We start from the raw sequence: 11,854 nt of genomic DNA, 5'->3' as shown, positions 1-11,854 counted from the left end.
AAAAGCAAGCAGAGTCTTTGAATCCTTTTGAGGCAGACGTAGATAGATTCTTGATAAGTAAGGGGCTGAAAGGTTAATGGGTTGGTGGAAGGTAGAGCAATCTGTTCAGCATTCCCGCCCCCCCACCCCAATGATCATATTGAATAACAGATAAGGCTCAAGGGACATTGTCTTGCTCTGAATTTATAGGTTACACTTGTATTTTGCAACAGCTGTCATTCCAGCAAACTATCCTCAATGCATTTAGTGCAGCATAGAGATGGCATTGCCGTATTATTGTTAAAATTGCAGGTGTATCCTGGAGGAAACGCATGGTCTCAAATGACATTGGACTGGTCCACATAGCATTTATGTGTCAGTGCTCAAAGAACTAGAAGAAGGTCTCAAACATGTAAAAGCTTGATAGAGTCAGGGAATGCTTCATGGACTGCGGGATAGCACTTATACAAATTGCCAGAAATGGCAACAAGTCAGATTCTAGCCCATTAACCTGACTTCAGTACAATGAATTATCATCAGATACATAGGTATGTACAGATTGATCCATTTATGATGGGCTGAATACAGAAGGAATTATTAGAAACTTTCAAAATGTCCTCTGGAAATTAATGTCATGTCTAATTAATCAGTTCAAGCACTATTAGGCTTATGGGTGGAGATAGCCTGCCCAACTTTGCATATTTATATTACTCGCAAGCTGTTGATAAGACATTGTATGATACACAAGGAAGAGAGAACCCTGTGAGATTGAAGATCAAATCCAGTGTTGGAGAAAGAATTACGATCTCCTTGAAAGAGGCTTGTAATTAATGGCAATAGTCCTGAGGGAAAATGAGTTATCAATGGAGTTTGTTCGGGATCAGTGCCACAACCACTGGGATTCATTAATTACCCATGCAAATTACTTGAATAAAAGCATTGGACAAGTTATATGGAAACTTGCAGATAATGCAAATATTTATGCTATGATCTTTTTGAATTTGGATGTGATACCTCGATCCTGCACCTGGGAAATAGCAATCATGGCAGATAGGGTGGCACAGTGGCTCAGTGGTTAGCACTGCTGCCTCACGGCACCAGGGTCCCAGGTTTGATTCCAGCCTGGAGTGACTGGCTGTGTGGAGTTTGCACATTCTCTCCGTGTCTGCATGGGTTTCCTCCGGGTGCTCCGGTTTCCTCCCACAGTCCAAAGATGTGCAGGTCAGGTGAATTGGTCATGGGAAATTGCCCATAATGTTAGGTGCATTAGTCAGAGGGAAATGGGTCTGGGTGGGTTACTCTTCGGATGGTCAGTATGGACCTGTTGGGCTGAAGGGCTTATTCCCACACAGTAGGCAGTATAATAGTAATGCATGTAAATACGATCAATAGCAATATATATACATTATGACCATGCAGGGCTCTGAACTGAAATCTTTTGAGTGAGAGAGACTCATGGGTTTATAATGTATAATTCTCTAAACAACTATGAAGTTTGTAAGGTTATAGTGACAATAAGTAGAGCATCACAAAGTATTCCTAAATGTAAGATTATAAGTGGTAGGATGTCTTCTTACAAGGCACAACGTTAAACCTCATTTAGTCCCCACGTAATAGCTGATATCAATGGTTGAAATAAAAGGCACTACACTGAAGGCGATTTGAAAAGTTACAACAATAGGGTTAGAGAACTCCAGAAAAGTATAGATTATAGGGAGATTTAATTGTGATGTTTTAAAGAATGAATGCATGAGATTGAGCTGAGCTTTGGAGATCATGATGATTAATTGAAGCATGATGAAATAGTCAGGTTCAATGAACCAATTGCTTCTTTCCAAATGTTAGATGACATCAAAGGTTTGGTTGTAAAAACTTGGAGGTTGTAAAAGAGTCTGAAAATTGAAATACTTTAGAATTAATTTTAAGTGACAGTCATGATCCTGTGGTAGTATTTTCGTCTCTGAGTGACAAAGTTCTAGGATCAAGTCCCAATGCTAGGCATGGCTGAAAGCAGTGCTGAGGGAATGCTATGCTGTTGAAGGTGCCATCTTTTAGATGATGTAGTGATGGCACTTTCTCAAAGAGAAACAGGGGAGTTATCCTTGACATTCTCACAATACTTATTTCTCCATCAGCATCACAAAAAGAGATTATCAGTTGTTATAACAATTGTTACAACAAAAGGATAACTCTGGATTCACTATACAGTGAAATTAAAAGATTAGAAGACCCTCAAAATTGCTCACTTGTTCCTAAGCAGACTTTACAAATAACCAATGGTTGGACACCAAGGTGGCTCAGTGGTTAGCACTGCTGCCTCACAACACCAGGGACCTGGGTTCAATTCCTGCCTTGGGCAACTGTCTGTGTGGAGTTTGCACGTTCTTCCCATGTCTATGTGGGTTTCCTCCGGTTTCTTCCCACTGTCCAAAGATGTGCAGGTTAGGTGAATTGGCCATGCTAAATTGCCGGCAGTGTTAGGTGCAGGGGTAAAGTAGGGGAATGGGTCTGGGTGGCTTGCTCTTCGGAGGGTCACTGTGGACTTGGTGGTCTGAAGGGCTTGTTTCCACACTGTAGGGTATCTAATCTAATCTTAAATAAAAATTAATAATGTCTTAGAACACAGATTAACTACAAGGCATTCAATTTATGATCAAAGCCCAACCTTCACTCATAACCAACCCCACCCCCACCACACTGACAGTTAGAAAGACACATTTAAGGGATAAATATTTTTTTTAAAAATTGAGTTGCCAGTTTCATGACCATTTCATGAAGAATACCAACCTTTTATGAAAGCTGATGGGTCATGTTACAAGCAAATATCTTGCTTGAATTCTGAAATCACCAGTCAGTGAAAACAACTTTGAGAAAGTAAGAACTGTGGATGCTGGAGATGAGAGTCAAAAAGTGTGGTGCTGGAAAAGCACAGCTGGTCAGGCAGCATCCGAGAAGCAGAAGAGTGGATGTTTCGAGTATCAGCTCTTCATCATTCCTGACAGTGAAAACAGCTTTGCAGACCTTGAGAAACCTGTCTTGATTTCTTATAGACTAGGGTTCTTTTCTCAGGACTTTCAACAAGTCAATAACTGGAGAATGATTAGATAGAGCAAAATAAAGAAAAATGTCTGGCAGCTTCAAAACCAGCACTGCCTCCTGCCCAAAACCAGGTTAAAACTAGTTCACCCATTTGCTTTCTTTTTCTTTTACAGCAGTATCGGGGGCTTGCTGGCCAGCACCAGTACCCCTTGATTGACCGAGTCAACATTCAACCAGTTACTAATCCCTAAGCATTATGACATCTTCATAGCTGGTTCATCTATAGTATTCTTAGAGCACAGTGGCTGTACTTAACCAGCATTATATTTCCAAACCAGTTCCCATCTATCTTTTGTTTTGTCTTTTTAACATAAGCTGTTCTTCAAAGTTAAAATAGCAATTCTCAGCTGACAGCCATTGAGTCTGTTTGGAATTTGATCATGTTTATCAACCCCATTCTCTTGTCTTCTGCTCATAACCCTTGATCTCCTTTTGAATCAAGAACCTATCTATCCCTGCCTTAAAAATACTCAATGACTTGACCTCCACATCCCTCTGTGGCATTGAGTTCCACAGATTAACTACTGCTGGCTGAAGAAAGTCCCCCTCATCTCAGCTCTCAAGGGTTGTCCCTTCACTCTGAAGTTGTGCCCTCAGATCTTAGACTCTCTCAGTAGTGGAAACAGTTCCAAACCCATCAGCCCCATGCCCCACTGTAAGTTTCAATCAGATCTTCTATCATCCTTCTAAACTCTATGGAGTGCAGACACAGAGTCCTCAACTGCTCTTCACATGACAAACCTTTCATCCCAGGATCATTCTTTTAAACCTCCTCTGGACCGCCTCCAATGCCAGTGCATCCTTCCTTAGATCCAGAGCCCAAAACAGCTCACCATCTTCCAAAAGCAGTCTGACCAGAGCCTCAGCAGTACATCTGTGTTCTTGTATTATAGTCCTCTTGAAACGAATCCTAAGATTGCATTTGCCTTCCTAGTTTCCAAATTAGCCTGCATGTTAACTTCAAGGGAATCCTGAACAAGGACTCCCAAGTCCCTTTGTGTTTCAGATTTGGGAAGTCTTTTAGAAGTTAGGATGGGTGAATACTGCTGGCCTTGTCAATGATATCCACATCCAATGCAAAACCAAAACTATCAGCCTGTTTGAGATTTGTATCTGTACCTGTATGTCCCAATATGATATATTCAATAAGTGTGCCTCTGGGACACTTTGCTAGATTTTATCATTGATTAGTTAAATGTGCTATAAAATTTCAGAAATGAATTCCAATAATAATTTCCAAGAATAACTCATTGCTGTTAATTGATTTCTCTTTCCTTGTATTTTTTCCTCCATGCCACTCTACTTCTGAAATCAGACGTTGACGCCAAGTTATGGCTCCACAAGCAATGATTGCTTTCCAAAGGCTCTTCTTCATGTGTAATGTAAGTGTTGACTCAAGAATGTTTTGAGGTCAAATTTGTTTGGACCTGGAACTGTGGTTATTTCTCATTCCAGCCTTACTCTAACTTATAGATAAAAGAGTCCTTTTATCCCAACAATTGTACTAATTAGAATTTACAAATCAAAGACAAAGGACTGAATATGATAATACTGGTAAGATATTGGAAATCTAAAGTACGAAAATATTGAAAATGTGCATTAGACCTGGTAATACCTGTGGAGAGAAAAATAAGTTAATGATGAACCTTCCTCATCTGTGTACATCTGTGCACATTAGTCCATCATAAGATAATTTTGAGATAATAATATAATAATAATAATAATCATCATCATCATTGAGATACTTTTACTAAACTTGCTCAAGTTTCTCTGTTACTTTGAAAAATTATTTTAATTCCTAAGCAGAGGAAACCGGGGAGTGGGACATGATTGATGTGTATAAAATTGTGAGGAGCACAGATAGGGCAAAAAGGAAGGAAGATTTCCCCTTGATTGCTCAGTCTTTTGAGGAGAGGAGCTGGGAAGTCATGATGAAGTTCTAGAGGACATTGGTAAGGCCACTTCTGGAATATTGTGTCCAGTTCTGGTTGCCCAGTTATAAGAAAGTTATTATTAAGCTGGAAAGAGTTCAGAAGAGATTTACCAGGATGTTGCTGCATATGGAAGCTTTGAGCTATAAAGAAAGGCTGGATAGGCAGGGACTTCTTTTAATGGAGCATAGGAGGTTGAATGGAGACCTGACAGAAGTTTATAAAATAATGAAATATATAGATAGAGTTAATGGTAGTTGTCTTTTCCCTTGGATGGAGGATTTCAAGACTAGGGGACACATTTATAAGGTGAGAGGAGAGAGATTTAAAAAAGACATCAGGTGCAAATATTTTACACAGAGGGTGGTTTGCATGTGGAATGAACATCCTGAGGAAGTAATGGATGTGGGTACAATTAGAATGTTTGAAAGACATTTAGATAAAAACATGAAAGGAGGGCCAGGAGCATGTAGATGGGACTAGTTTAGTTTGGGATTATATTTGGCATGGAGTGACTAACTGTAGGGTCTGTTTCCATGCTGCTTGACCCTATGACTCGATCCTTCCATGTAACTGGGTTGTTTCCTGTGCAAAAGATTCCAAACAATGAAATTTATCCTTTGAGATTAATACTAACAAACATCCCTCCTTCCACACTCTGTAGAATGTAGCTGCTAAAGACAACTCGGAACGGAGCTGCACAGATTAGAAGATCTTTATGTTTAATTCCTAGTGCTACCTATGCTCTATCTTGTGATTATAAGCACTGCACATTTCTTACACATGTGCACACTGACCTGATTCCCCAATGCCTGCAATTTAATATTCTCACCCTCATGCTGAAATATTTGCATGATCTTATCCTCCCACATTTTTGTAACTTTGTTTAGCTCAATAACCTGTTCCCACATCGTGGACAAAATAATTGTGGCTTTGCCTTTAGTTTTAAGAATATCATCTTCTTCTTCATCCACTGATAGTATTTCCTGACTGGGTGTTGTGGGATCTTCTGTGTCCATTCAAGAGGGCAATCAAGCTTCAGTGTATCAGCTCATCCGAAAGATGGCACCTCAGTGACACAACACTCCCTCCGTTCTGCATAGACATAACGCCAGCCTGAATTATGAGCACAAAGTTAAAAATCACATAACATCAGGTTATAGTCCAACAGGTTTAATTGAAGCACTAGCTTTCGGAGTGCTGCTCCTTCATCAGGTGGTTGTGGATTATGTGTGTAAGTCAAAATCAAAACAATCAAAAAAAAAAGGAAAAATACTAAAGTCCACCAGGTGTCTCGACCTATGCAGAAAATCAGCCATCGTAGATGCAAAACTGTTTACAACGCTGCATGCCTGAATTATTATAGAAAATGTGTAGATTATGCTCAAAACCAAAGCACATGCTCATGACAGCCACAGTGTGGGCAAAACATAGTGTGATCATGTCATTGAGAGAGTTTTCTTATCCTAATAGAGTCAGAGAGTCATAGAGATGTACAGCACGGAAACAGACACTTCAGTCCAATTTGTCTATGCCGACCAGATATCCCAATCTAATCTAGTCCTATTTCCCAGCACTTGGCTCATATTCCTTGAATTCCTTCTTATTCATATACCCATCCAGATGCCTTTTAAATGTTGTAATTGTACCAGCCTCCCCCAGTTCCTCTGGCAGCTCATTCCATACACGCACCACCCTCTGTGTGAAAAAGCTGCCCCTTAGGTCTCTTTTACATCTTTCCCCTCTCACCCTAAACCTATGCCCCTAGTTCTGGACTCCCACACCCCAGTGAAAAGATTTTGCAGCTCATTCCATACACGCACCACCCTCTGTGTGAAAAAGCTGCCCCTTAGGTCTCTTTTACATCTTTCCCCTCTCACCCTAAACCTATGTCCCTAGTTCTGGACTCCCACACCCCAGTGAAAAGATTCCTAGTTCTGGACTCCCACACCCCAGTGAAAAGATTTTGTCTATTTACCCTATCCATGACCTTCATGATTTTGAAGACCTCTATGAGGTCACCCTCAGCCTCTGACGCTCCAGGAAAAACAGCCCCAGCCTATTCAGCCTTTCCCTATAGCTCAAATTCTCCAACCAAATAGCAATTGTGATAATTTAATGAAGACTTTTATTGCTCATTCTCCCCTTCTTGTCTGTATTGCTGGGTCGTGCTGGGGTTATAGCTCCACAGGCGTTTTTTAGCCAGCAGCTGTTCTTCATGTTTGAAGCCGATGAGTGTCCAATAGAGCAGCTCCACTCTCTCCACTGTTGGCAATTGCCGAGAAACGTGACAAGGATGACATTTTAGAGAACTTCAACCCCTTATAATTCAGACTACTGCACATGCACAGAAAAGCCTCTGACTCTGAAAACTCATGAGGTTTCAGCCCGAATTTCAAATGGAATCTCACCAAGACTCAATGGACTATGCAAAGTCACTGTATCACTGCTATGTATGGGATTTTCTGGGCTTTCTTAAGGGCAGAATCCTTTGACAACACAAAGAAAGAAGAAAATCTGATCTTTATGTCATGCTTTCATCAATCCTGGATGCTAATTCCTCTGACCCAGTCTCTCGACAGCCAATAATAACTTTAGTTACTGTTTTCTTACACAAATGTTTGTAGAAGCTCTCACCTTCTCTGTTTATATTACAAGCTAGCTTTCTCTCATACTCTGCTTTCTGCCATTTTATTTTATTTTTAGTCATTCTTTGCTCAGCCCGCTACTGTACTCACTGTATGCCCATGACTGCGTCACCAAATACCAGACTAATGCCATTTACAGGTTTGCTGATGACACCACCATAGTCAGTTGAATCTCAGATGGTGATGAAACAGACTACAGATGGGAGATGGAAGACATGGAAAAATGTTACACTGAGAACAACCTAGCTCTCAATGCCAGCAAAACCAAGGAACTCATTGTTGACGTTTGGCTGGATGTTACTCATGCCCCCCCCCTACACGTTAACAGCACAGAAGTGGAACAAGTGGAGAGTGACAAGCTCCTGGGAGTGGTCATCCACAACAAGCTTTCTTGAACTCTTCATGTGGATGCACTGGATACAAAAGCCCAACAATGTATCTTCTTCCTCAGGTGGTGAACTTGGCCTGGACAATCACAAAGGCCAACCTCCCATCCAAAGAATCCATCTACCAGGCCCGCTGTCAAGGAAAGATCGCCAGCATTCTCAAAGACCCATCCACCCTGGCAATGTTTCTCTACAACCTCTACCATTGGGGACAAGGTACAGAAGCCTGAACATATGCACCAGCTGCTTTCACAACAGTTTCTACCCTACTGTTGTTCGAATACTGAATGGATTCACAAACTCTTAACATTCACCTGTACATGTGCTTTTGTTTTTGCCACTGTTTACTTATTATTTACTGTCTATGCTACGTAACTATGTGATCTGCCTGTATTGTTCGCAAGACAAAGCTTTTCACACTGCCTCGATACACATGACAATAAATTCAATTCAATTCCATTCAATTCCTCTGACCTAATGCAAGATTTGTGCATGTTTCTTTCAAATTAATAATTTTATTAAATTTATTACTTAGCCACTGATGATATATCCTGAATAAAGAGCCATTCTTTCTCACTGAGCTAAACACTTGCTGAGTTATTAAATATCTCCCTTAAAGACTCACCATGATAACAGTCCCAGGTTTTAAATTAGCTTCCCTGTTCACCTTAGTATGCTCTTCATCATCTCTCATAGCTGCTTTTGTTTAAGTTTAAAACATGACCCATGGGCCTTTGCTACTCCCTTTCAAAATGAACATAAAATTCTATCATGTTGTGATCACTATCTCTTAGATGCTCCATTACCGTAAGGTTATTGATTAATTCTGTCTCGTTGTACTTCACCAGGTCTAGGAAAGCCTGCCCAGCAGAACACACCACTTTAAATTGTCCTGAAAAAAACCTTCTAAGAACTAATTTTCAAGACTCTCTGGACCAATCTGCATGTAGATTAAAATCACCCATTAGTGGGGTTGTGGTAATTTTCTTACACAACCCATTTATTTCTCCCTGTATGCTCCTACTTCTACTAATGACCTCTTTCCATTGTTATTTAACATCTCTACCCAAATTGATTCCACTTCTTGATACTTCAGTTATAATTGTCTTTCAATCCAATGTGGTTCTGAGACCTGCTTCCCAGAGTATGAAGAAAGAGTTGAGTTTAATTCAGATAAATGTGCGGTGCTGCTTTATGGGAAAGCAAATCTTAGCAGGACTTATACACTTAATTGTAAGGTCCTAGGCAGTGTTGCTGAACAAAGAGATCTTGGAATGCAGGTTCATAGCTCCTTGAAAGTGGAGTTGTAGGTAGATAGGATAGTGAAGAAGGCGTTTGGTATGCTTTCCTTTATTGGTCAGAATATTGAGTACAGGAGTTAGGGGGTCATGTAGCAGCTATACAGGACATTGGTTAGGCCACTGTTGGAATATTGCATGCAATTGTGGTCTCCTTCTATCGGAAAGATGTTGTGAAACTTGAAAGGGTTCAGAAAAGATTTACAAGGATGTTGCCAGGGTTGTAGGATTTGAGGTATAGGGAGAGGCTGAACAGGCCGGGGCTGTTTTCCCAGGAGCATTAGAGGCTAAGGGGTGACCTTATAGAGGTTTACAAAATTATGAGGGGCATGGATAAGGTAAACAGGCAAAGTCTTTTCCCTGGGGTGGGGGAGTCCAGAACTCGAGGGCATAGGTTTAAGGGTGAGAGAGGAAAAATATAAAAGAGACCTAAGGGGCAATTTTATCACACAGAGGGTGGTACGTGTATGGAATGAGCTGTCAGAGGAAGTGGTGGAGGCTGGTACAATTGCAACATTTAAGAGGCATTTGGATGGGTATATGAATAGGAAGGGTTTGGAGGAATATGGGCCGGTTGCTAGCAGGTGGGACTAGATTGGGTTGGGATATCTGGTCGGCATGGACAGGTTGGACTGAAGGGTCTGTTTCCATGCTGTACATCTCCATGACTCTACAGAGATAGAAGATGCATTGATAGTTATTGTCCAAAGTTCCATCAATTCTAGCAGTATTCTGGGGTGACACGGTGGCTCAGTGGTTAGCACTTCTGCCTCATAGAGCCAGGGACCGGGGTTTGCTTCCACTTTCAGGTTATGATCTGTTTGGAGTTGACACATACTCCCTCTGTTTGTATGGGTTTCCTTGCACAGTCCAAAGAATGCAGGTTAAGTGGATTGGCTGTGCTAAATTGCCCATAGTGTTGAGGGATGTGCAGGTTGGGCGGATTAGCCATGGGAAATACAGGCTGACCGGTATAGGGTATAGGGTGAGTCTGGGTGGGATGCTAATACAATTGGTCCGTGTGGACTTGATGGGCTGAATGGCCTGCATCCACACTGTAGGGCTTCAATGATTCCTGCAGACTGGAAAATAACAAATGTAACCCCACTTTTTAAGAAGGAAGGAAGAAAGAACAGTGAGGTCTTCAAATCCATTAATATGATATCAGAAGGAGGGAGAATGCTGGAATATGCCATAAAAGATGTAAAAACTGGACACCTTGAAAATGTCTTTATAATTGGGCAGAGTCAGCACAAATTTATAAAAGTGAAATTATGTTTGAGATAGCTTTTGGGATATTTTGGAGCGTGTTACTTGCAGCGTGGATAAAGGAGAACCAGCAGATGTGGCACATTTGTATTTTTGGAAAGCTTTTGATAACATCCCAATCAGAAGATCATTATACAGAACTAGAGCATATGTATTGTGGTTAATAAAAACAAAGATTAAGAATAAATGGATCTTTCTCAGGATGGTGGGGTTAACTAGTGGACAAGATCTAAAATTCTCATTCTTGTTTTTGAATCCATCCATAGCTTTGCAGCCCCCTACTTCTGTAGTTTTGTCCAACCCCACAACTATCTGGGATAGCTGCATTCCACTAACAGTGTGTGATTAAACAGCAGTGGCTTTATCACTGTTGACTGCCTCACTTCCAGCTGCCACGGTCACAAGGTTTGGAATACCACTCTAATATATCTGCAACATTCTACTTCATATTGTCCTTTGAATACACACCTTAAAACTAACCAAGTTTGTGGCTCTAGAATTTAGAAAGTTAAGGTGTAGTCTGATTGAAGTCTTTAAGATATAAGCAGGAAAAGACAGGTTAGATAGAGATAAATTATTTCCGCTGGTTGGAGCTTCTAGAACTAGGAGGGCATAGCCTAAAAATCAAAGCTAGACCACACAGGAAAGATGTTAGGAAACATTTCTAAACACAAAGAGTGGTAGATGTTTGGAAATCTCTTCTACAAATGGCAATAGTTGCTGGATTTGTTGTTAATTTAAATCTGAGAGAAATACATTTTTGTTAAGCAAAGATATTAAAGAATAAGGGCCAAAGATATACTTATGGGATTTGACCACACGTCAGTCATAATGTCATTGAGTCATAGAGTTATCGAGCTGTACAGCACAGAAGCAAACCCTTTGGTTCAACTCATCCATGCCGACAAGATATCCTAAATCAACCGAGTCCCAATTGCCAGCATTTGGCCCATATTCCTCCAAACCTTTCCTATTCATATACACCTACAGGTGTCTTTTAAAAGTTGTAATTGTACCAGCGTGCACCACTTCCTCTGGCAGCTCATTCCATATATGCACCACCCTCTGTATGAAAACGTTGCGCCTTAGGTCCCTTTTAAATCTTCGCATTCTCACCTTAAACTTATGCCTTGTCGCTTTGGACCATGTCCCGCACCCTGGGGAAATGATAGTGGCTATTCATCCTATCCATGCCCCTCATGATTTTATAAACCTCTATAAAGTCACCCCTTCTCCTCCAAAGA

At 40.8% G+C, this 11,854-nt stretch overlaps 1 protein-coding gene across 2 annotated transcripts in view; it reads left to right on the top strand.

Annotated features, from left to right (window-relative positions):
* Positions 1-11,854, top strand: part of LOC122550920 (E3 SUMO-protein ligase ZBED1-like) — an 80,499-nt gene that overhangs the window by 12,070 nt on the left and 56,575 nt on the right. For both annotated transcript variants that reach the window (XM_043692375.1, XM_043692374.1), the window contains exon 2: positions 4,394-4,460. The gene's annotated coding sequence lies outside the window, so the exon portion shown is untranslated. The remainder of the gene's footprint in view (positions 1-4,393; positions 4,461-11,854) is intronic.

The sequence above is a fragment of the Chiloscyllium plagiosum genome, chromosome 6, assembly GCF_004010195.1.
Source record: "Chiloscyllium plagiosum isolate BGI_BamShark_2017 chromosome 6, ASM401019v2, whole genome shotgun sequence".
Classification (NCBI taxonomy): domain Eukaryota; kingdom Metazoa; phylum Chordata; class Chondrichthyes; order Orectolobiformes; family Hemiscylliidae; genus Chiloscyllium; species Chiloscyllium plagiosum.
This window is presented reverse-complemented; position numbering and strand designations above follow the sequence as displayed.